At 34.7% G+C, this 27,796-nt stretch overlaps 1 protein-coding gene across 12 annotated transcripts in view; it reads right to left on the bottom strand.

Moving 5' to 3' along the window:
* The window catches only part of SOX6 (SRY-box transcription factor 6), a 465,066-nt gene that overhangs the window by 137,485 nt on the left and 299,785 nt on the right, over window positions 1-27,796 (bottom strand). The window lies entirely within an intron of this gene.

The following is a 27,796-nucleotide window of genomic DNA, read 5'->3' as shown; positions in this document are numbered from 1 at the left end:
CTGTGTAATTAACTTTGCCTTCCACTGTACAGACACTTTCATGAATGTGCAGTAGAAATAGATGCATCTACTAATTCACTTGGATGACTGCTGGCATCTTTGCATTTGGGTAGGTCAAAATCAGACAGGGAAGAGGGCTGGAAGTCTGCCCATGTTCTGCAAATGGATGGGGCTAAAAGAGGAGAAAGGAAGAGAAATTGAAAAAAGGACAGTTTAAAAAAAAAAGCAAACTGTCCCAGTGGCAGAAGAAAATTTTATGCTGGTGTTGTCAATAGTCAGAACAGAACAGATCGGCTATTTCATCAACTGAGTATGTCTGTCATAGCTCTGTGGGTGTGTCTTCTGATGAAGAGGACCAAAAAGTAGACTCAGGGTCTTCTACGTAATCGTGCTGGAGGAAGGTTAAGCCAATGGTTTCTCTGTGGCTGAGGCATATTCAGCAATATCCCAAGACTGCATGCCTGCACCTTCTTATAGTCTTTCAGAGGTTGTGATTCATCTACTTAGTTCCAAGCAGAAGGCATGTGTTAATAATACAACAGCAGAAAGCTGAATTCTACAAGTCAGATGGACACTAATGAGCAAGGTACAACCTTAGCTGTATATTTGTTCAGCTTGGCTTATTTATTGGCCTTCCTGAGAGAAAATGCTGAGAAAAACTTTTCAAGCCTCAGCTCTTGTGTTTACCTCATCATGTCACCAGCTCTGGATTCCATCTCACTGTATCCCTTGTCTTGTCCCTTGTTTATTTACTGGATTTCTGATCTCAACCTGTGGCAAGCCTTTGACTATGTTAGATTTAAAAGGACTCTTTGCTTGTGAAGCTACTGCCTGATTTTGCATATCTCTGGTCCATGGCAGGCACCCAGCTTGCTATCTTGTTGGCTGACAGCCAGAAGGGCCGGGCCAGAAAAAAAATGAAGTGCTGTGCCTGTGTGCCAGAAATTGGGCTCCAGAGGTGGCTCAGGAGTTGAGCAGCAGAACTCTGACCTTAGTTGGATAACAAACAAGGCCAATCTGCCAGGCACGAGCCCTTGGTGACTGATGAAAACAGCCAGTGGTGACAGAAGGTGCCAGCAGTAACCACAAATCCTGTCAAGGAGCCTGGACAATTTTAAAGCCCTGGGCCATGATCAGGAGTCTTTGAAAGGGTTATTGTTGATGTGCCAGATGAAATTGGGCAGGTGGGGATGAGAGACTAGCTGAAGATAAAGGTGCTCTAGAGAAAGAGACCAGAGGGTGGTGGAACCGATACTGGTAACAGCTGTGGAAATGAGTAGGGTGAATTCTCCAGAAAGATTTTATTAAGAAGGCAAGTGCAAAAGGAGATTGAGTGGTTGCTGAGTTGATAGAGCTTATCTAAGTGGCTTGTTGTCAAATCATCAGGTTTAAGTTAGGTGGGCATTCTGAATGAGGACTTGTCAAATTTAGTGAGATGAAAGGAATTGAACCTGTAGATAGCTCTATAGGCATCGGGACCAAGGGATACATAATTATTGGCAGATCTTGTGAAGATATAGGAGACTAAATCAGATTGTGATGGTGACAGATAGGGGAAGATCTACTGAAAGGCACTAAGGAGGTCTTCCCAGCAGTCTGTTGCAGTTTTCTGCTTCCACTCCAAGGTCCAGGAAATGAGATTGATGGAGGCTTTGAACTTGTTACTGTAAATGCCAGGCTCATATGTGACAAGACCTCATGAAGGTACAAGTAGACTTGGAGTATGTAATGAAAACCTGGTTCTGTGTTACCCTCTCTGAGATCTGCCCAGATTATCATTGGGAACATGAAATATAAATTGGAACAATCTAGATTTAATTTTTACCTTGGACTAGCTGTACTAAGATTATAAAATAGAAGAAATTCTGGTGGATTCATTGCTTTAGTTAATTCACTTTCTGGTTTACCTGAAACTAAGCACTACATTGGAAAATGTGAATTATTTTGTTGGGTTTTTGGTATCTGTGACCACTCCTAGATTTCTACCAGGATCCAGATAATGTTTGAAAAAAGAACTGCTTAGAAGGACAAACAATAAAAAAGAATACTATATCGTGTGAATATCATCACGATCTAAATCACCCATCCCAACTTGGGAACATGATGTAATTGTCAACCTCTCAGTGTATTGCAAGCCCCAAATGTTATGAATTCAGCAATATGGCAGTACATCAATTATTCTACCTATTGGTTTGGAATGTATGTGCTATTGCTAATTTCAAAAGCAATCAACACTGTCTAAAATGAATCAAGAATTGATATCTTTCTGCAGACAAATAATCACTCTGCACTCATCTGTGTGGTTAGCATTGGCTAGCAATACATACACAGGAATCACAGCTTCTTTCTCTGGTTAGAAAAAATAATGGCCTATATTTTTAAAGTATCTTAGGTTTCACAAAATTGAAAGATTTGTTCTTTATTTTGAAATTGTGGATAATAATCTTTCTCTAATGATAGAGGGTGAATTTTGCATAGTTAGAAAACATTTTTTTAAATTAGCCAAATAGTTTTGAAATATCATTCTTATAAACCTCTAGAATACATATAACTTTTTTGTTAAGAGGGCAATAGTTGAATGCATAAATAGTAGTTAGTTTAATATACTTTATTTCCGTATTTTATAATAAAATATTGTAACAACTGCACAAAAATGCATATTTCATTGGCATAATATGTAAACCAACTCTTGAAGATTGTTAGGCCAGAAATAAAGTAATTTATATGGTGAAACTAACTAATTTCACAAAAATAATTCAAAAATAGCACTTGGCTTAATCTTTGAAGGTTATACTGGTTTAATGTAATAATAAGCAATTTAACATTGGAGAAAAAAACATGAGTGCGCTAAATTGCATTGCATTAGTATAAAATTGTTGTGTTTAACTATGAGTAATTGCCATGTGGTTGACATGTGTGAATACACGTTTAGCAATATGCAACCATCAAAACCTCTGCATGCCTGGATGTAAATATATGTATCTATATAGTTGTTTGTAGATAAATATAAATATGTATTCTGCACAAATTGCTCTGAAGCATCAGGATGAAGGAAACAATGCAACTTGTTGACTACTTAAAGTGAATTTGGTGGTATGTTTTATGGCAATCAAGTTCTTTCAGTCAGACCACCCAAACCAAAAAAGAAAGGGAAAAAAATCCTACATTGTTTGCAATAATCTGGAAGGAAATTTAGTATATATTCACATCCTTCTGTGTTTTTCAGCTAGATTAAGCTGTTGTCTTCACAATTGCCTTCCAGCTGCTGTGACTCGCAAAAACAACAGACCCAGCTCTGTTGTCTGCAGAAAGCCTGGATTGTTATGAGTAACTTTATTGCAGGCACATGAGTGTGTTAAGACTTTAAAATACGCTCAAATGTCATGTGCACACCCAATGACGGGGAAGAATAATTATGAAAAAACAAGAATTCTATGTCTATGAAACAGTGTCAGACAAAACGGGCCATTCATTGTATCCCTTTGGGAATACTCAAGCTCTCCAGCCAGAAAACAAAAAAGGCACTTTTTTCTGCTGTAGGCTGAATGCTTAACTTTGCCATCTCAGCCCTAAGAAAACATGCCTCCCCCCCGCACCCCATTTGCTAAATACTAGCTGGCTTCCACACAGTAAAATGTATTAAGGCTCCCTTCTTTCCAGCAGCCCCTCTGTGTAGGCTGGGGCTGATGGAGAGTCAATGCAAAGACAAAAACAGTTTGCCTAACGTCCTTTTTTTTCCCCTCCCAAGAAGTAACGGCCCAATATTCAAGAGCAGTTTGAAAATCACTTAGAAACAGAGGTTGTATTCTAAAGCAGATCTCCTTGTACTGCTATTAATGCTTTTAACAGGTAACAACAGCTGCCTGCCACTACACTTGAGATTCTCAAGGATGTATAAGAAGCTACTAAGAAGTAGGAATGTGTGCAGTTGTTAAAGGTCATTATCTACTTCATAGAAAAGCCCAATTCATTACTCTATCATTTTCAAATTTCAGTGCTTGTAAAGTAATCATAACATGCCCGTTTCTCCTAGGCCAGAGATACTGCATAGCTTTTTCTTACACTCAAAGTAGCATATTAACTAAATACCTATTATCCATCTTTTCTGGTCTCCTGGTTTTATTCCTCCTATCCTGTTCTCACACCCTATCTACTTCTTTTGAATTGGGAAATTTGCTTTCTTAAATTCAAAAAAAAAAAAAACATCTTGATTTACAGATTGGTTTTGAGATGAGGAATTTCCAAAAGGGATCTTCACTACAAAGAAACTCATACACCAAAAGTAGCACTCCATCCACCCTGTCAATGATAAACACACCAGTCTGAGTAGTTTCAAGTTATGACCCTCAGAACACCTTCCTTTTTTTGAAGCCAAAGAGAGCAATTTTTAGAGATTTACAAACATGTTCCCAATCAGTTAAAAAATTCAGTGCTGGCTTCAAATCCAGAAAGCACTGAGACATCCTATTAGACATGCATTTGTTTTAACAATCCAACAACATCACCATTTCTCATTCATCCACTTAGCTTAATTTTCCTACCATCACTTTCATTGCTGAGGTTGTCTCTATTAAGTCATTTTTTGTGCATCATTAACTTTTAACTAGGCATCGATAGCTTTATTGTTTAAATTGTGTATGACTTTATTTAACGTCAGCATTTCTTCTGGCTCTTGACAAGAAGTCACATTTTATAACTAATTAAATTGATCCCAGGGAAGCAAAAGCCACTAAACAGAATTATTTGTACCCAAGTGTCAATATATTAAATCAAAGGGCTAATGAGTTGGGTCACTGCTTCTTTTATTTGAAGGCAATAGAAGAACGGGATTCATATCATCCTCTATTTTCTGCTTTAACAATCAATTTTATCTCATCCAAAAAAGGGATCCAATTAATAAATTTGAGTCCAGCAGTAAATAATATGATTTAAGAGTATTTTAGAAGTTATATAAATGCTAATGTTATATTAAACAGAGGAGTGGGAATTATCTACTATTGTCCAAAAGCATACATCTCTCTTTACCTTTTGACAAGATTTCTCCTGCCACAGCATAGTGATCTGTAATATACAGATTGAGATAAAAGGTGAAGTTTTGTCAATAAACAGCTTTAGGATCTTTTTCAGTTTTCAACCAATTTCATTATAAAGGAAAAATGTTCGCCTCTTGCGGCTGACAATACTGCCTAACGAAAGTGATTAAGAAATGAGTAAATTTGCCCTGTCAGCCTTTCCTATGGTTCTTGCAGCTGCTGAGTAATATTTTGCTTTGATTATTTACATCTGGCCACTTCTTTTAAAAATCATCACCTAATAATTTAGACCACTCACAGTATTAGTCACAGCTGAGCTTCCTTTGACTAAATGTCTTTACATGGCATAACAGAAAGCTGTCATTTTTAAACTTGTCTTCAGCTCATCAAATAAATTTCAAATGACCATACTTGTGTCATTTAGAAGACCACAACCCAACTTCACACTCCCTCTTTCGACAAGGAAAACCCTAGCAGAGAACATTATGTTTCAGGCAAGTGTCCACATCCGGTAATTTATTTAAGACTTCCTTCTAACATATTGTTGAACAATTCTTGGAGTTTATATTTCAACCAAGATAATCCCAAAATAGTACTTCAGAAAAGCAATGGGCAAATAAACAAGGCTTACGGTCATGCAGTTTGTTTGTTTGTTTATTTATTTATTTATTTAGTCAAGCAATTATAAGATAACAGGTATAAGTATAAACATAGTTATTGATATATGAAATGGATACATATAAGAAAAATAAAAAAGAGACAATAGGACAGGGACAGTAGGCACATTGGTGTGCTTATGCATGCCCCCTTTGCAAAGGACTAAGTCTTCCTACTTCTTATTTATCAGTCTGTAAAGGAGACAGTGGGATAGTTGTACTTTCAGACTTGCAAGATTCTGTTAACGTAACTGTACAATAAAGTTATTAGGTCCACACCCAAAGATGAAATCTGATTAACTCCAATCCTTTATTAGTCTACTTCTAATGGCAGAATTGCCAAACTAAAGCTATTGCTTTCTGACAGTGAGAACAATCAACCAATGAACACCTTGCCCTCGGAAGTTGTGGGAGCGCCATCTCTTGAGATTTTCAAGAAGAGATTGGACTGCCATTTGTCAGAAATGGTGTTAGGGTCTCCTGTTTGGGGGGGGGTGGACTAGATGACCTACAATGTCCCTTCCAACTCTGATTATCTGTTATCTGTTATCTGAATAGAACTTTATTACATAGACCAGCAATAGACAAGAATCATCACTGTTTATAATAGTGTTAAAAGATAGTACTAATAATAATAGTGGATAATAACATCCATGGTAATAAAATACATGGTCTCAAACAGTTTGGATCATGTCTTTGTTTATATGATTGGAGAACAGATAAGTATGTGTGAAAATATAATTCCTCTAAAAATTGTAAGAGCTACAAAAAATTGATGCAAGCAGACATCTATAATTCTGTAACCAAAATTTTCCTTGCGGTCATTGCAGCAGCACAGAATTTTGACACTGCACACGTGGTAGCCAGGTTTGAGTCCCAGAGATGATAGCCTACATAAAAAATGTCTACTCTCTCTAATAAGGGAAGAATAGTCATTTACCTCTATTAATATAAACTCTGTATAACTCACAGTACAAGAAAACTGTCTCTCTCTCTCTCTCTCTCTCTCTCTCTCTGTGTGTGTGTGTGTGAGAGAGAGAGAGAGAGAGAGAGAGAGAGAGAAAGAGAGAGAGATCTCAAATGCAGAGCAAGAATACCCAGGTAATATTTGGCTCTCTGCGAACAAACTTCATACACTGTATGTGTATGCACACACGCACACTCACACACACATTAGGCAATCTTGTGTTCATTAACATCTTAAAAATTATATTTAACATCAATATATTTTTCTTTGTTTTTAAAGGTTTAATTTATCTAAATCAGAATGTTAACAATTTCCAGTTTTCATTGTATAAAAATCACTAGGTCAGTTATCTGTAATGTATTATTCGTATTTTATGATGCAACAAAATAATTAACTTGGGGAAAAGATTTTAATAAATTAATTTTTATCAAAAATGCTTTATTAAAAAAACCCTGACTATATAAAACTTCGCTATCAAGACTAATTACGATACAAAAGTGACGTTTTTCCAAATGCAGCTATTTCTCCCTGTTCCCAACTTTACCCTATCGATACCCTGGAAGTACATTTAACTCACAAGCATTAACTAGCTTTCTCAACTGAACTGCTGATCAAAACATAAAATCATTCAAACTTTTGACTTATATATTGAAATGGGTTGCTTGCAATTAGCTCTTTCTGGGACTGGGGGAGGATCTCTCTCCAATACTTGTTCCTAAAACTGACATTTTGGGAGGGGTATGATACCCTCAACAAGGACATAACATTGAACCTTCAAGACTTGATTGCACCAGTCTCCCAAGAACTTATCTATTTCACTTTCCAAATTTTCCAAATTAGTTGTCATCTTATAGTAATAAATTGTGCAACTTAATTATGAGCTGTATGAAAAAGTGCATTTGATAAAGTTTGACCAGTGACTGCAATATAATATTGAATCAGCATTGGGGTGCCATGAAGGTCAACGAGAAACATCTAAATATCATGGAGTAAAGTGCAGCTTAGACTGGGCTTTGGGGATGGAAAAAATAATAAGTGAGCCGTTAAAGGGGAAGGAAGGGATGAACAAGCTATTAAAGGGGACTGGCAGGAAAAATTACCTTCTCCTAAGAAAGAATATTGTGCGCGAGAGAAATTCAAACTAATCCTGCCTTGATTTAGCTCAATATAACCTAGGACAGGGGAAAACTTGGGCAGGGTTTCAAAATTCTGTTATTTGACCTTAATGCAGCAAAAACCATTCCCTGGATCTTTACTATGCCTGTAACTTGGCCTGTCTACTCTGGAGAACTGACCCACAGTGAGCTGGGTATCCTTTCCCTACCTAAAACAAAACATTCAAATTGGTACAGTATGTATAATGTGATAAATTATGATATCCAGATTTAGTTAGGGATTTAGCTCCAGTAGTACATTAAACAATTGCTAGAGATATGTTGGGATATAACTATGTAACAGAAGGTGAAAATAATAAACAACCGTTTTGAAGTTTGCAACAAGCAAGGCAGCTGGGTGGATTTTTAATGGCCTACACAGCCTTGCGGGATTTGAGGTTTGTTTGTTTTTTTAAAAAAAAATTTTTTTACTTTTTCTTTTACAATAAATTCAAAAATTGAAAACAAATCTTTGATAGCCACATTTTTTAAAAGTCCTACTTGTGCCTGTTATTTCCTTTTATTTTAAATGTGTGAGCCTCCAGTAAACTAAAAACTGAAAGTTAATTTTGCTCTTGTGAATTCATTTTATCATATAACAAACAGAATAGAGATTTTTTTTCAATCCATTTGTGTTAATAGGAAAAACAATATTATTTTATGCTTAGCTTGTTTTGTAAAAACATGGAGACTTTTCAAGATATTTTCCTTTGCAAAATCTCGTTTACTCACACACATCTGCAATGTTGTAAATGTAATTAAATCTTGTCTATCGTGTTATACCTCTCATTTTAAATTACAGTCAGACTTTGCATTCAATTTGCTTAATGCTTTGATATCTCAGCATTAAATTACATATATCTTAGCCAAATTATAACCATTCTTATATCTTTGCCAATATTTTACTGTTCTGTATGAAATTTTCCAAGCTTGGTTTCCATGTCATGTGTTTTTTTTAATGCTAAGATTGTTTTAAAGAAAAAAAAAGTTTAATGAAAAATAATACAGTTGCAGAGACTTTTCTTTTTTAGAAGTTTAGCATTTTGAGGCTTTGGGCTAAGAAGAACCTGAAAGGAAAGGGAAAAAAATTGGCAAGGAAATAAATTTATGAAAAAGAGTATTGCCTTTTTTTATCCCTATGGATAGTCAAGACAATTTTGTCAAAAGGCTGCCAGTTCCACATTAGAATTATTTCTAAAGGCTTTCAATTACTATAAAATATATTAAAGATATTTAAACCTGTATACCATACCATCCAACTAAAACATGATTCCCATATCAGATTATATAGGTATTATGGTACATGGAAACATAAAGGCCATATATATACTATACAATGTACCGCAACTTTATGTATGGTAGAAAAGGAATTATAACCCATTTGCACATCTGTGTATTCCACCACTTTCCATATTTCTGCTTCAGAATTGCACCAGAAAGGTGAGAAGACACAAAATATCACACTAACCTAAAAGGAAATAATGTATGTTATGCAATTAAGCACTATGCGTGAACCAAGCCACACATTTGTATCGAAGCTTGCCAAAACTGGGCCTAATCCCTTTCTCAGCTTTGACCAGGTTGTATTTCCAAAAGAAAACGTGTTTCACAAAGCTGTTGATTGCCTTATAGTAATCTGTTGACTTAATTTTGGTCATGCCTTATAGCTTGTGGGCATCTAGTAGGAAATTGACCTTATTTCTTTGAGCTGCTTCTTCCTTGGTCTAGAACCACAACATCTTTGATGTCTAGCCACTGCTTCTTCTTTACAAAACAAAGCAAATGTCCAAGATAGAAACGGCAGAAAAAGTTTCTGCAACTGAAACTATGGGTGTAGATTGGTAGTTAAACATTGAAGACATACCCTAAATGTGCTCCGTTTGTTTCCACTGTGAAATTGATATGTGTGTGTGTGTGTGTGTTTGTGTGTGTGTGTGTATTTTGCCATGGAGTGCACAACCTGATTTGGATGATTAAAATTAGCTCCATCAGCTTTTTCCATTTGCCCAGTTGAGGGGGAGGGAAGGAGGAAAGATATTCAGTTTGCTTACTGTTTCAATATCTGTGCTATAATAATTAAATAAGCCAAAATGGCATGTAGTTCAGACAAACTATAACCATATTTGTACTTCAAAAGAAAAGTATAGAAAAATATAGGGAATGAAATATTACAAAGTTTAGACCCCAATAATGTATAAGAAAAGCAAGCTAATTAATTGTATGACAAAAATCTTAGTTTAGCAGGTTTGATTTCTGAACTTTCTACTTTAAAAAATCTCTCAGTGACACTCATTCAAATGTTCTTTTTAAGAAACATGTCAAAATTGTGGGAAATGAATGCTTGCATAAAAGCACATTTTCTTAAATCTATACATAATTTCACATCATGTCCTCTTAGTGCTCTTTTACAACTCAGACTAGCAAATATTTTCATAGTTCTTGGAATATACCTTGATAAAATTCTAATTTTTCAGGAGTATAAGGAAGAAATAATCATGAATTAACCTTTCCAAATGAGAATCGCAACTGTCTCCTAATGAGATGAAAAGTAACAAAAGTTTTCTTCCAGGGAATGGAAATAAATTTTCAGAAGGATTAATTAGAAAATCTTTAAGAAATTCATATTAAACTATTTTTCCTGGATTTTGTTTCAGTACCAAATGCCTTGATAGGCAGGACGTAGGACTCCTTAACTTATCAAAAGCTGCATTTAAACCCAAACAAAATTTAGTATCTCTCCTTTGAAACTCTATCTGGAACCTATACTTCATCAGACATGATAGGCTTTGTCATACAAAGAAAGTACAATGATTACTATGTGGATCTGAAACTGGAAATTGAGACTTAGTTCCTGAAAAACATTAGTGGTAGATGTGCATTTTTCTGTGCTGGTGGACATATTTTACAGAGTAAAGGGATGCATAGCATCAACTGTTGATTTAAGAATGAATTGTATACAACAATTCATTCTTAAATCACCCATGCCCTCCCCATCTGTTCTTAGATTTTACTTGTATTTTATGTTTTACTATAGATATATTTTGTATGACCTTAAGCCACTCAGAGTTTCCTTATGGTAAGATGGGAGGCCAATAAATTAGATAGATAGATAGATAGATAGATAGATAGATAGATAGATAGATAGATAGATAGATAGATAGATAGATAGATAGATAGATAGAGAGATAGAGAGATAGACAGATTGATCAAATTTAGGCAATATTTTTAGGATTAGGGAGAAGACTGGGTTTTGATGGCATGATATGATTTTCAGACAATCTCTATCTGCCCAATATATCTAGTATGGTTTTTCTATAAAATGAATGAAGTTTTGGAAGAAAGAGAGAATATACATTTAACAATTAAAATAATATATATTAAGAAGACTATCATCCAAGACATGGTTGGTGTTACGGCAAAGAGATGGCCAGGGCTCAAATAAAATTACATTTGATTGAATTAGTATCTTCTTTATTGTGATCATTTCCTACCTATTTGATAATCCTTTCCTTCTGTAACACAAAAAAATTACAATTCAATATGGCTTTGTATCCCACAGTCTTTCTGCTTCCATTTTTATCCCTGATTTCAGAATAGAAAATCTATTAAAATGATGTGATCAAAAATAGCTAAGTTGCTACTACATTTTAATGATGTAATCTTCGGCTGTTAGAATCCCCAGGCAATACATGGATATGGTTTTCCATCCTGTAATGGATCATCACCTACAGTCTATTAACTAAGAAGTTGAACTGGGTGCATATGCAAGCCGCTTCCCCAATTAACTTGTCCCTGAGTTTAACTATTTTTAGTTGTTTATTGAATTTATTTGATGCCTATCTTATAGTAAACAACTCTGGGTGGCTTCCAGCATATTAAAACATTGAAAAACCTAACCAATAAATATCTTTAAAGGAGTAAAAATAGAAATCCCTATCAAGATGCAGTTAAAAGATGAGGAGGGAGGAAATAGGATATGAGGGGGTGAGGCGAGAGATGGGATTGCCCTCGAGTTGCTGATCTTCCTACACTTAAGAGATGGGGGCACTTAATAGGACTTTGATTTACTGAAATGCAAATACAAATCTCTGGGCATTTGGGTGTATTGATAAAACTTGTACTCTTTCTGTACAGGAAAGCCAGAGAATGAGCAGATGGGATAAATATATTGGCTTTTGTGTGTGCCTTCATCTCCCACTCCCTTTTTTTGCAACAGTGCTGTACCAAAGGACAGATGATACAGGATTAAATTTTATCCTCCAGTGTTTTTAGGAAAAGCTCCTCCCAATGTGTTTTTTTCCCCATTTAAAAAAGTAGCATTTAGGCTATACCGACTGACTCAATATAACTTTATATTTAATAAATATAGATTTATATTTACTTAGGAGGAGCCTCTTAAAGACTGAAAAATGGTCGTGCCTGTTTACTTGCAACTGGAAGAAAATGCATGTGCAGAATTCCTAAAATGGTGATTTTGAAGTAAAACAGTGGTCTCCCCCAATACTCCATATTGTCCTTCTCTGCCCCCGCCCAACCACCCCAGCTTTGTCATTTAAACCATATTCTTGGGAAGAAAAAGTGGCAATTGTGTATTAATTAACCTACATGGGGTCAGGAAGGAAAAGAGAGGAGAAGAAAAAGAAATTTAGCTCTTTGGAATCTCCCTTACTTTAAGAAGGATTCATCCAGGTTTGTAAAGAGCTTTCCCTTTAACTGCCTTTGTTGGGCTTGGAAAAAGTGCACATATGAGAGAAATTAAGCTCTCGTTTTTTAACAGAGACATGTGCCTGTCAAGACGTAACTAATAAAGTCCCTCAAGGCTATTCAGCTCCTGGAGACCCCCATTCATTCCGTTAGCAATGCTTACCCTTTGCAGAGTACGAAACCTAATACAGTAAATCATTTCATCTGCTGATTAATATACACCCCAAGTCTTTCCTTGAAGTATTTCTTCTGTTCCCTGCAACTGATGCTGTCAGTTTTCTAAGTGTCCAGATAAATAATTTTGTACTTGTTTAATTCATCAAGAAAAATATTACTTTATGCAATATGTGGAAATCACCAAGTTTGTTGCTGTTGTTAGTTCCATCATTAGCTGATTTCTATTTAAAATCTGAAAATAGAAACAATGGTTATCTGGAGATTAGATTTTGTTGTCTTTGTTATTATTGAAGAGAAAGGAGATCGTTTGGGATTTGTTTGAATTATTACTACTATTATCGGATTGCAAATTTCAAAACTTGTGATTTACCATTGAATTCATAATTATTTTTATTGAACAATAAAATAGTTAAATTAAATTAAGTAAATTATTAACATTTCATTAACTTCCCTGAAGTAGAACAAATATGGCTTTTAGAAAGGTAAGTCCCATGTCATTAATCAGCTAAAGTGTTCCTGTGAAAAAATAAAATGATCTGGTAAAAGTTCCATATTTTCAAAATATTTTTGTGAGAAGATTCTTTGTTGGAATAAAGACATGCAAACTTTTGAATTATCCAGATTAGACAATTAGAACATTCGACACCGTTGTAGTCCTGAGATCTCCCATTTGATTGCAGACTTCATTAATTAATCCCTGCTAGGAATTGCAAATCTCCTGAGTCATGGGGTAAGTTCTCTTATGACGGGGGTGAACAACCTGTGGCTGCATGCAACTTTTTGGACCTCTGAAATCCCCTCTGAACCATAATTGCTGAATAGAGGTGTGGTTTTCATAATATTTGGTGTAAGAAGCAGATGAAATCTATAGAATGTGTCCTAAAATAAAATATAACTATAAACAAACATATGCACATAAATCTGAAAACACTTCCAAAAACCATAGAGAGGGATGACATCATCAGGCCCACAAGCTCCTTCATCACCAGCCCAAAGCCAGGAAGTGATTGTTCAGACTCATCCTATGGAAATATAAGTGGCTAAAATACAGAGAACGAATTCCTGTATTAAATGGACCATTCTTACAATTGGACCCTTGTAATATTTATCTTAGGATTTAATGTTATATACTTTATTTATAAAAGAACTAGCATTAGGAGTAAGCTAGTTAGTTAATGTCTCTAAGGGTAGAAAAAACAGCAAGAAACCTATGACAGCATCAAAAGATAGAAGGTTTCCAAAGAAGATGATTGGACAATAAATATGAAGTGTGCAGCTCAAAGGAAAAAGTCCTAACTTTTGATAGTATCTGAGCTAGCAGTAAGGAACTACGAAAGAGATTTTGAAGTTGCAGAGACTTCAGTGAATAATTCAGTGAAAACTTTAGTAATTCAGTGAAAACAATTTCTCAGTGGTTGTGATGTAATTCCAAATCATCTATCATGTATCATTTAAAAAAATGAAAATAAATATTTACAACTCCCAATATTGTAACGATTGAGATACAGTCTTAAACTTCACAACAATACTGTAGACAGGCACCAAGAAAAATAAAAGTGACAAATTATAAAATGTATGCACAGAAAATAATTGTATTCTGCTTTGAGCTGGGCTTCATTCCTACTGCTTTCATGGTATTTATTTCATTTACAGAATAAATGCTATCATAACTATTGAAGTCAGTCTGGGCAGCTTACAAAAGGATAAAAAGATACAAATAAAAACAATTAAAATTCGTAATCATTAAATAGAGACAAAAACCGAGGATGGATGGCATCGGAGTGGATTTTTTCTCTTACCACTATTGGGGCCCCAAGCTAGGTACGCTTGGGTAGTCTTCTTGGCCACAATATGATTGGGATGTAAAAAAGACATCCCTGAAGAAGACAATCACCAAGAAAGTCTGATTCATAGTACTTCAAGATCATCCAAAGTCATGTAGGTGCTACAATGTAGCTAGGCAAATTTATGCTTAAGGCAGAGGAAACTAAAACTTACATTTTTCTCAGCATTTCATAGTGTAAGAACTGAGAACCACTTAATAATCCTCAGCGATTTGAAAGATTTAACTGTTATTATAAAATGTAGATAATAATCACATACTATATTCCATTATAATATTACATATTATAATTCAGAAATTCATGAACATGATTACTTTCTCTAAATAACTACAGTGGTGTCATATAGTATGAGAAGCAGTATGACTACCAGTCACTGGGCCAGAAATAGGAACATTTTTACATCTTATATAAATTTACTTCTTACTCTTTTTTACTCAGATAGCCTCTACTGGTAAATAGACAGTTTTCCATCAGAATGTACAGGATTGTATTCGATCTTGAATGAAAGTACTAGACTTCCTTTTATAGGAATGTTGCGCTTCAAAGAAGATGCATATATACATGTATATATACATACATACATACACTATTACATTACTGAATAAGTGCTTATTCTGCTTATGAAGAGAAACTGTGGTAAACAACAGCAAATTTAAATAACTGAAAAGAACAAAGAGAAGAACAAAGCTATCCAAATTAAAGATCATTAAAAAGATATTTCTCATATATTTTTCTCAGTCAGTTATTTTAATTAATTATTACTCAAAGCACATTTTTGTTTATTTAAAATTACAGAACTTATGTTCTGTAATCAAAATCCATCTCTTTCATAAAACAAAATGCAACAGGTATGGGGTTTAAACAGCTGCTTTATAAAAAAAATAATTTAAAATATTTTTGCTTGAGAGTGGGTCGTACTATGAGGCAATATAAGGCAAATTATTTGTTCCATTGTTTCAATTACAAAATACCTAGCAATCATATTTTTATTATCATGATGGTCACATTTTGCTGGCTCTTTTTATCATCTCAACTTTGAAAACTCACCTGTCTAATAAAATACACCAATGAATTATAATTCTGCAATCAACTGTTTATATGATGCAATTTCCAACTGTTCTGTCCTAAAAATATTATTGTAGATTCATGTGTTTGAAAACTTCAATCAATACTTCTCTTTTGAAATATGATAGGAAATGTTTTACTTAACTTTCAAATTGGAAAATATGGCTTACCAGTTAAGAATTTAAAAAATTGGAGGGAATTCTCCAACCTCCTCTTTTAAAAAAAAATGCACACAAAAATACTACTGCTATGCAAGTAACATGAATTTTTTAAAGCAGTCATGTGTTACATGTTTCAATGGTACAATGATGCATGACATACAATGTCATAATTTCCTGCCATTTAATATTTCAGCAAAACTATAAGAATCTTTTTCCCCTCAAAATTCTAGTATCATTTACAATGTTAAAATTAATATGCCAACCTTTTGATTACTCTTTCCCATAGTCTTATGAAATTTGGCAATAAAAAAAAATCCTTCCACTCAAAATGGTGGTATGCTTGAAGCTTGCTTTTAAAACAGGAATCCCAATTTCACTGGATGTTTTAAATAAATCCTTTGATAAAGCACTTATTTTCAGTATTTTTTCATAGATAAAGATGGCTCTGCTTATGGAATTTCATAGACCCACCAGTCAAAATTAAGATATTTTAATATTTCAGAAAATCTATCAATGAGATCACTAAAAATCAATACCAATTTGATGGCACATAAACATAATTTAATATAACAAATAGGACCGAAAAATAAACCGATACAGGGAAGTATTCCTCAATCCTTACTAGTTTGTCCGCTTGCCTATATTTCAAAAATAACACATGTGAATGTATTTTTTTCATAAATCAATATTAACTAAAACAATTATTACTACTTTTCTTTTAAATAAATATTTAATTTTTAAAAAGCTATTTATTTTGAACAAATCTGTTTCAGAATAAAAGTATTTACTGGATCAATCTCATACCCAATTTCAATTTCAGTGAATTGTTTTATTATTTGGTTTACATACATCTTTCAGATCATATTTTGTGCAGCCTGACATAAACAGGGCATTCATAATAAACCATTATATACTTTTCTCATAACAGCAACAAAGCAAACCTCAGTAAAGCATTTTGTGGAATTGTAAGGATTTTAGTTTGGTGATGTCAATACATCCCTTTGGACCTGAAAAGATGTTCTGCTGTGTTATATCACGTGTCGCACAGTATATCACTTTTTATTTCCCATCCCTCAAGTATGGTATGCACACTGTTTAACATCTTAAAATCTCAGTGTAGGCATAATTTACACAAGCTGTGCAAATGCTTGATTTACGGAAGATGGTCTATGCAAGATTTATAGGAAAGATTTAGCTATTTTAAACAAGCTGTGAATTCATAAGAGTAACAGCATCAAGAATCCAAGTCTACCACAATTTTTTATTGTTATTAAAAAGTTCAAATAGAAGAAATGGAAAATGGTATGACCTCAACTCAAAGATAGCTTTCTTTAAGTCACCAGTTCTTTGTTTCAATTTTGTTCTTGGTCTTCAGCATTTACTTTTTTCTTAGTCTGTTGTGATCACGGAAGACACTGGTCTTAATATTTTGACAAAGGATTGCCACAATCCAGATTCATAGAGTAATGTGTTGAAAAGACTATTGCAGTAGTTGATTAGAAATAAGATCAGAAATAAGCATGTGCCAAAACAAAAATAAAGTGAGGGGGAAGCTATGGATTTTTCAATTTTAAAAACACATGAAAAGTCACAATATAATATGATGTTTTTCTAGTGTTTAAGACATCTGGTGAAAGCCTTTGGACTGTCATGATTACAATAGTCTTCAGGAAAGGTACCTCCGGATTCATTAAGGACTGTAGGAATTTTGGTCTTATTACAAATTTGTAATGCTACTTCATCAGACTCTTAAAGATGTTCTTATATAGTTCTGTTAGCCAAGAAAGTAGGAATGTGTTTTTCCTATGCTGCTTCTAAACTTTGAAACATCTGGATCTTTTTCTTTATCTTTTTTGAATCTTTTAAATAAATTGTTACTGCTGTTTTTCAGTATTAATTCATCTATAGTTTAATTTTAACTAAACATAAATTAACATAGTATTTTTAAATAATTTGGGAAATATACAAATTTATGCCAATACATTAATATAGTACTCTATCAGTTCTAAAAGTTCATTTGATAAATATGTAGATTTCTTCCTTATTTCCATTGACAGTAAATATTTCTCAATATAAAATACTTGTGTAGAATTGTAAATTATTTTGATTCCTTTTCCCTTGTCAAAGATTGTTCTCCAGTGAACTAAAGAAATTACTTCTATAACTTAAAAAGCATACCTATTTTTTCTAATTGTTTTAACATATTATTTTTAAAATGGGGTTGCCTTTTTATTTATTTATTAACTAAATATCTACATTTCAAAAGGACAGGTGAACTAGTATTACTTGTATACCTGTATTTCCCATAAATCAAGTTATTATAACATACCCCTAACTATTCCTTTATTTACTATTGCCTGGAAACGACATTGCAAAGAAAACTATTATTCAAACTCAATGACTGTGTGATTACTGATCAAAGAAATATTCTATACACATAGAACATAGAGAAAGCAAAAACCAAGATGTGACACTCTGCCTAAATATTATTAAGACATTTGTCTTAATACAATCCTGAAAGAATATCCATGACAGAATTTCTCCTTAGGCAAAAACTCAAGGTACTAGTTCCATTTCTTCTTTTTAACCTCTGTGTATTCTTTTCTCTTAAACGCTAAATAACCACTTCCCACTAAAAAAAACTACAATGTTTCTCGTATAATAAGGCCGGGTCTAATTTTTTTTTTGAGCCCCGAAAAAATGGCTAGGCCGTCTTTTCAGGGGTGACTTAATTTTCCCCCCCTTGCATCTTCGAGCGGGCAGTGACGGGTTGGATGTTGACCTCGGCGTTGGTGGGGCACTTCGTATCGGGGTCAATGCAGGCACCACCATATCCAGGTGTGAACAAAAGTACTTCCTAACCGCAAGCCCCCCCATCATTCCCCCCCATTTAGCATGTTTTAATATAGGCCTTAATTTGGGGGGAGAGGCTTAATTTCATTTCATGCCTATAAAACATGCTGGGACTTCCTATTGGGGGAGGCCATATTGTTGGAGAAACAGGGTAACTAGTTGGCCATAATCATAAATATGTTTGGAATCACAACCTGTCCTTCACTGACATATAATTTGGAAATATTTTTACAAATATCTCATATGCTATTTTGTAATTCAATGTTTTAGTATGGATTATTTATAAATATTGTTTTGAAGAAACAATATAAGAAGATTGTAACTGGTTCACATATCATTTTGCATTATTAGTTGAAATAAGAATAAAAGTCAGAGCATATTACTCTTTACTCCATTTGCCAATTAGTACTTTGGGATATACTGATGGGGTTGATATAACTTGGCTTCTAAATTAACCTATTCTCTGTATTCAGAAAATAAAGTGTACAGTATCATAAATTAGTCATGAGAGCTAGCTCTAAGAAGGTTAGAAGCAAACAGCCTAAAACTAGACTAGTATGTTACACTGACTGGGTACAGATAAGAACTTATTGCACATCATGGGCCAGAGAAAAATTTGAACCTTGATTATATTTGATACATAGTAATAACTGGAATTCTTTAGTAATGGTTATATTAGGTTTGTGTTTTTTTACAAGAAGCCTACTTATTGGACCTGCCTCAAAATATCTGTGTCTGTTTTCAGTTTTAGTGTTGTCAAGAGAAGCCTGATATCAATTAAACCTTTGAGGCAACTCATAAATTTAATAAATTATATATATATATATTGCAAATGCCGGTGCAGCTTAACTGGTTTGGTTTGGTTTGATACATGATCATTGTAAACTTAGCAAGATTAGAATCTAGTGGATCAAATGCCTATAAGATCCAGTCATACAGCTTGGCCAACTGATTGTATTTTCATCTTTCTTTGCATGTTTTTAGTTTAGAAAGACACTACCTCATTATTTGCCCGGAACCTTAAGAATTTTGGTATGATTCATATTATAGTTTGCTTCAGCCTATTGTGACTAACTAATCAACACATAATACAACTACATTTCTGCTGATTTCTCAGTGGTAAGGTAGAACTTTTTTTTTCTCTATTGTCCTGAATTACTCTGGTTTAGTCATCTAATAAGAAACAGTCCTACAACACAAACTGAAGGGAGAAAATGGATATTTACCATTTGATATACTCCAGTGGTATACTTTCAGGAATCAAGCACACTGGGAAATTCAGTACAGGTTAGTCTGAGCAATATAGGTAATGAGGTCATCACTCACAGCCTTAAAGAGTGGGAGAAAAACAAACATACTCCCCCAACATTCTTCACTTCCTCCCCCACCACAAACCTAAGTGTTTGCTGTAGGTTTATCTATTTTCCACACATCAGATCATGTTCAGTCTTCAAGCTTGTTGAAATATTGCTTTCTGAAATATGTGTGCTAACATTTGGCCAACACAACCACAAGATGATTTTATTAACTTGTAGCTCATTTCATAGACTGCTGCTCATGTTGCTAACATATGCTTGCCTACCATTTACTGGTCTATAATTAGAGGAGTCATATGTAAGAGATACTGAAAGCCTTTTTTTTTTGGTTCGGCTAAACAGACTGTTTAAATTTTGAGAAACAAAGCAATTTATTGAAATAAGACCACATTTCTGCCCAATTCTGTTCCTATTATTTAGAACACTTTAAATAACATGCATAATCAAACCATTTAAGAAAGTCTTTAGTGGTTTCCTAAGGAGACAAAACCTAGACTGTGATAATAAGGTGATTGAGACATAATACCAACCCACTATTTGGTGTTATATGTCTGAGTTTCAAGTCTTATCCCTTTCCTTGTATCTGGTGATTCAAAGCCAACTGTAGGCAGTTACCTTCATCCAAATTAAATAACCTATAAAATCTCAAAACAGAAAAGGTAACTATTGGGTTGTTATTTTAAAAAAAGTGGAGATCTCTGGTGGTTTAGCTAGGTCCTCCTAAGAAAACAACAGCCTGCTGGATTTGACCACAAGGCAATCTAGTGGCCTGTTCTTTCAGAAGTTTGCAAACATGGATAGAATTATGATAGCTTTACTGTTGCCACATAGCAACTAGTATTTGAAGAACATCACCTCAATTTTTTGAAGGAGAAAGACTTAGCAGTTACTGATAGGCAGAACATAAAACTTGTCCAGTACCACTTTAAAATAATGTAAAATTGATGACAATCATTACAGTTGACATTAGCAAATGTTATAGATTAAATATATACACAGTGTAAAATAATAGTGGCAACATACACAGAGCAACATGGCCATGAGAATGTCATGGAGCTTTCTACCCATTACTAAACCAATCACAATTTTTGTTTCCAAATTAAGAAACAAACCATGGTTTAGATTGGTTTCATGACTTTTGTTTTCAATCTTCCCAGCAATAGCTTTAATAAATGAAGTAGAACCCAATTTGATAATTTCTCAAGAATTAATTTTGGATCCTGGCAAAATAAGTTGACAACTTTATAAAATTAATAATTTGCTGTTTGGGATGGGATGGGATGGGATAGGATAGGATGGGATAGGATAGGATAGGATAGGATAGGATAGGATAGGATAGGATAGGATAGGATAGGATAGGATAGGATAACAGAGTTGGAAGGAATCTTGGAGGTCTTTTAGTCCAGGGGTCTTCAACCTTGACCACTTGAAGCCTGGAGGACTTCAACTCCCAGAATTCTTAGGAATTCTAAGAGTTGAAGTCCTCTAGGCTTCAAGTGGCCAAAGTTGGAGACCCCTGTTCTAGTCCAATCCCCTGTTGAGTTTATTAAATTTAAACAATAGCATCTGACATCATGGATTCAACAGTTTTATTTGAGAAAATCAGATTAAGCATCCAAAGCACGTTTTTGGACTATTTATTATAACTTTTTAAGTTAATTCAATTAGATAAAAGAAATAATTAAATTTGCCTTTTCTATTTTTTTTAAGTTCCTCTCCCCAAAAAATCAGATCAGCATGCTATGCGCTATCAAGAACAGCACTAAGTGGTTAAAGTATAAAGTTCAGGGGTTTATTTTTCCTGGCTAGTTTCTTACTGAAGATACAATTATATTTTAAAGGTTTATTGGAGACTATTCTTAGACTTTTCAGCTGTGCTTGTAAGCCCTATTTTGTTTTTTTTTTTGTTTTTTTTCTGTATTACTTTCAGGAAAACCTCTGCTTCATATACCCATGCCAACAGAAGTATCAAATTGCTTTTAGCAACATTATTTAGTCCTGCTTTCAGTTTGCTGGAAAGGGTTCAGATTTATTATCAATAACAAACAAATAAAAAAAGCTGGGTGGATATATTTTTCTCTGCCAGAACAGTAGTGCTTGGGGTGTTTTGTTTTTTGCTAGTCAGCATTAAATACAGATTACAACAAGGGAAATTTCATCCTAGGCCATTTTCTTTTTTCCAGTTTCTCCAGTTTTCAACCTGATATGCAGTTATCTTGTCTTCATTATTGATATTGAGACATCGACAAATTGCAGAGAATTTTCTGAGCCCCTTGGCGATTCTTCCTACTGACCAATAGGAAATGCACTTCTGCATTACTTCAGAGGAGGAGGAATTACTGCATTACTGCAGAGGAAGTCCAATTAGGAAAAGAACAAAGGGAAATAGCACTCTTACAATAGCCATATTGATATGATGAAAGGAGGTGGGTGGTAGGAGTACTAATGGAAATATCCACGTCATCTTGCCGCTATCAATGTATTGCATATAAAAGTATCTGATGGACTAAAGGCATTGTTACTGGAATGGGAAAAAGATAGTGGTATCTGGAAAAGCAATTTTTTTTCCCCAAATACTTTTCACAGCATCAATCATCATTATTGCATATTATTATAATGATGAGAGTGGGGTATGGGGAAACAAAGCACTGAACAATGAAGCAGGCAGACTCCAGGAATTGCACTTTTAAATTGCAAGCAGAATTAATTCCGGGTATTCCGATGGCAAATCTTTGCAATTATTCCCAGGCCTATAATAACTCAGGCAAACCAAAAGGAGGAAAGTTGGCAAACTTTTTTTTATATATCCCTTTCTCTTCAGGAGTGGATTGGACTGTGTGCAAAGTGCCAAAATTCTCCCCCCCCACCTTTTTTTTAAATATAAGCAGCTAGCTTAAAAGGAACGGCTTGCTTGAGCCTGCAAGAAGTAAGAGAGAGCAGAGAACCAGCAAGTGACAAACTTCAATGTAGCAAAAGAAACAACCCGATCCGCTCTGGCTTTAAATAAGCTGGTGCAAAGGCAGCCAAGAAAGAGGGCCAATTTGATCAGGCAGATCTGGAGCCAATTTTCAACTGGCACAAATTACTCCATAGATAACCCCCCCCCACCTTCCACCAAAATAAGAACCTAAATAAGAAGAATTGCAGCATAATATGAATTACATTCATGGCAGGGTCCCTTGAGCAAACTCAAATCAAACATTTACAATCCATTTCCAAAAGGCAATCAATGAAGACTTCAGTTCTTAAACAGGAGATCAGTGATGTACTTATTTATTATTGCTATATTGAATATATTCCCATCATTGTTATGTTAGCAATCATCGCCATCATCACTTTAGGGGGCACAAAAGTTAATGTTGAATTATTCCAGGTCTTAAGACCTGACCGCCACATAAAGATATAGTCCTTACTTGGCTCACAAGGTGTCGCAATTTTTTTTAGTTAAGCATAGATAAAGGAAAGCATTTGAGGGATCAGCCTCATAGGTTGTAAATATAATACAAACTATTCACAACAAGGACAGTTAAGCAGTAGTCATTTTTCACATTGCTGCACCTCTGTTTACTATCATGCTCATCCATTTTAACAAAATGAAACTGTCTAAGCTTGTTGATATTAAGTGACACAGCAAAAACATTAGAACAGGAAAATGGACTCTAGTGGCAATTTAAAAGGAAAAGTTTTAGTGAGTAAAAACAGTGCCACTGAATAAAGCAAAACTAACTGCCAGATAAAGAAATAAATGAGCTGAAGTGCCTGCAGCCAAGAGACAAAAGAATTGAAACTCTTATAGAAACTGGTCGTTCATGTAAGTTTTTTATGAATTATATTTTATTTTCTCTGAAGACACTACTGAAGATTTAACCAGTCCAGAATACTAACCAGATAATAGATGGAAAAGCATTGTGCTGCTGATGCCAATTTTAAAGATTTGGGTTAGCCATGAATGTTTAAGATGTTGATCCTAATATTAATATCTGAACATATTTGGGATTGAAGAATTTAAAAGTATGTCCTTCACTGTCCTGCCTGAAATTTTAATATCTGGATGACTCTTCAAAGTGAATGTAGGTCAGGGGTGTCAAATTCATGTTATCACAGCAGCGTCACATGACGTACTGAGACTTTTTTCCCCTTCGCGGAACCGGGTGTGGGTATGGCCAGCACATGACGCATCTAGCCCGCAGGCCAGGAGTTTGACTCCCCTGATGTAGATGATAGAAATCTGAATAAAAGACTAATGGAATAATAGAGTTATAAGGGACCTTGGAGGTCTTCTAGTCCAACTCCATGCTCAAGCAGAAAACCCTATACCATTTCAAACAAATGGTTGTTCAATCTTCTTTAAAAACATCCAGTGTTGGAGCACCTACAACTTCTGCTAGAACTTCTGCTAGAACTGATTAATTGTTCGGTCATGAAATTTCTCCTTAATTCTAGGTTGGTTCTCTCCTTGATTAGTTTTCATCTATTGCTTATAAAAATGAATATGAGAATATCACTGCTCTTATCACTGATTAAAAATAAAAGGTAGAGCTTAATGTATAGGATTTTTTATTTATGTATGACTATAATATCATACTGGTATCTTAATTTTTAAAAATGAAAACCTCTCAAATTTCTTCCACATAATGATACTTCAACATGACGGCTACAGTAGTACTGAGATGGATCTAGTTAAAAATTAATACACTTCATATAATGTAGGGTAGGAAATTAAAGCCATAAAGAGGGGAGAATGGAATTGTATTCTTGCCAGTTGCTCTACCCCTGCTTTGGATGTAGTTGGATAAGGGGGTACTGGGAGCATGGGCTTCTCTAGATTGTCACGGCCAAAATGTAACTCACCTGAAGCAACCAAATAACTTTGACGATACAATATAATTTAGTTGCACGCATGCAAAAAGTAATATGGTATAAATTGAACCTCCAGAAAACTTTGATGTTTTGCCGATTGGCCCGGAGCAAAAGCAAAAACAGAGTCTCAAAGGTCCAAGCTCCAGACCTAAACAAAAGCAGAAGCTACTTGCTCTGAAAACCAAAACTTTTGTCCCAGTGCAATGGAAGACAAAGAAAGGCAAAGGCAAAGCAATGAAAAAGTGGAAATAGTGAAAATTACAGTTTGACATTACAATGTTTTAGATAAATACATCCGTTTCACCTTGTCTGAACATGAACAAACACAAGGTTGAATACAAATCGTGGTATCTACAGAAACCAACCAACCATGGGGGAAATAAGATACACAGAACCTTTTCTCTCTCTCTCCAACCTTCTTAGGATTCATCCCTTTGATTGAGTTGCCTAACTAATTCCTACAGATATTGTCCCTGATCTGCTGACACATTAAATTGGCTCACTCCTGCAGAGTCCCAGCAGAGCTTCAACAAAATGCCTCCATCACTAGAACCTTAACTCACAAGGTCCTCCTGAAATAAAAACATCCTTGATCAAATTCAAATTCCTCAATTAGGTTTAGAATTAGAGAGAGAAAAGAGAGGTAGCAAAAACCACAAGTACGCTGCAAGTGATTGACTCCTCCCTCTGTCATCCCTCACATCCATGTCACAACAGGGTCCAAACCACTAATAAACAATTGACTAGAGCAGGACAGGCTCTATCTACCTAAACAAAAAGTATGAACCACAGGGCAGAAATCCAGAATTAACATTTGAAAAAGGCTAGTGGCTTTCTTTGCCAGCACCAATGCTCATCAGGCAGATTTTAATTCAGAAAGTAATTTGCAAATGTTTGGTCCACGGGCAGAGCCAAGAATCAGAAACATTTTTGATAGTGCATATTTCTGAATTGTGTTGAAATTTGACTGTTCCCTTATAATTTTCAATAAATATTTTATATTGTCATCATTAATTATAGTCTAAATCCCAAGAAATAAAGCTGTTATGAAATTATATTAATTTCAGGATGGCGTCAATTTGTGTGACTTTCTTTAGCTTATTACCTATTGAATAAAAATTCCCATGGGACACATCTTTCATTTTCGCTCTGGTTGATTTCTCATTCCTAAATTATGTCTAAAACTTTTGAAGGCTAAAATACCAGTAACAGCTTCTTACATTTGCTTTAATTGTTTTTTTAATGACCTACATATTTTGCCAGCTGACAAATTTATGTGCTATGTAAATAAACTTTTGGCAGCAGTTATTTACTTATGTAGTGCAATGTAAGAATACTTAATAAAATAGGTGCACCTTTACATCCAGGAATACTGAAATACAAGTAGTCACATGCTCCAGGCATCCAAACAACTGTATGACTAGCTTCAGATGCAGATAGGAAATTTAAATGTGCTTTTTCAAGACCATTCTGACAAGACAGAGTGAAAGGATCACTGGTTTTCTTTCTATTTAAAGTTGATTCGGCTGTACAATAATGTTGCTACCTATTTAAGCAATAAGTATAAACACTGTCTTTTGATGAATGTTTATCTCTTTGTATATTCCCAAAATGTATCCGTTGAAAGCATGGTCCTAAAATATATGAAGTACTCAAGCATTATGACTTAAGTACTGGGGACAACTGACTCTTTGCTGGGTAGAGCTTCTATTTTTGAAGTTATTTCTATTTTCCCTATGCAAATTTAAGGAAACAGATGTTTAAAAAGGCAAAAGTTCCACATGTCAGTTGTAATGAGCTGCTTAAACATCAGTGTTTAATATTTTTTGCAAATTACAAACAATACATAAAATATAAGTCTCATACTACAACTCTAACCACACAAAAGTATGGCAGCCGTTCTTTTAAACTTGTTTGCATGCTTGATATGGCACTGACCCAGCAGCTTTGATAGCAGCTAAAGCAATTTCTTGCAAGATGCTCCAGGAGAAGATGAAACAACCACCAGAATACTGGCAAACATAACATGGAGGAGAAATGCTTAACCTGCTTGAAATCCTTTAATGAGTTTTCCCAATGCACACAAGAGAGAGGCAATCCACAGGAGCTTCTTATTCTAAACAGGCCCTCAACAACTGAATTGGCATAAAGTGACAATATGTTTGGCAGTGGCTAAACTTCATAACTTAGTGGGGGGAAAAAGGTTAGAAAAAGACAGAGTAGAGGCAGTTTAGTTGTTTTTAGGAAGAGGAACTGCCACTTGGTCCTAGTGACATATCTGTTATCTGTTAACCTTTGCAAATACAGAATATGGGGAATCAACTATGGGTACTCCTTGACTTACAACTATTCACTTACAACTGTTCAAAATTACAATGGCACTGAATAAAGTAACTTATGGCCATTTTTCACACCTACAACCATTGCAGTATCCCCATGGTCATGTGATCAAAATTTGGATGCTTGGTGACTGACATATATTTATGATGGTTTGAGGTATCCCAGGGTCATGTGATGACCTTTTGCAACCTTCTGACAAACAAGGTCAATGGGGAAGCCAGATTCATTTAACAACCATGTTACTAACAACTGCAATGATTCATTTAACAACTGTACCAAGGAAGGTTGCAAAATGGGGCAAAACTCACTTGATAACTGTCATGCTTAGCAATGGACATTTTGGGCTCCACTGTGGTCATAGGTCATAGGTTGAGGACTACCTGCAATGGTAGGAAGTAACAGTGCAGAAAAGGCAAAAAGAAGACAACATTACCTATTTATAACTTTCTGTAATGTAGTGGCCATTGGAAGAAAATTGTTCTTTGCCTTAGAATGACTACCAGAAAGCAAATTATGATGCCAGCAATAGTATCTAACTAACTATGCAAATTGTAGGCAGATTTTTTTACTCTCAGTTCAGCAATTTCTTGGACTACAAAAAAATCCATCTGAACAAGAAGAATCCATTCATCCTCCCATAATAAAGCAGGTGTTAGAACTGAACAA

This window comes from Pseudonaja textilis, chromosome 1 (assembly GCF_049901715.1).
Source record: "Pseudonaja textilis isolate UNSWEBS1 chromosome 1, rPseTex1.2, whole genome shotgun sequence".
Classification (NCBI taxonomy): domain Eukaryota; kingdom Metazoa; phylum Chordata; class Lepidosauria; order Squamata; family Elapidae; genus Pseudonaja; species Pseudonaja textilis.
The sequence above is the reverse complement of the archived record's forward strand: the minus strand, read 5'-3'. Positions and strand labels throughout refer to the sequence as shown.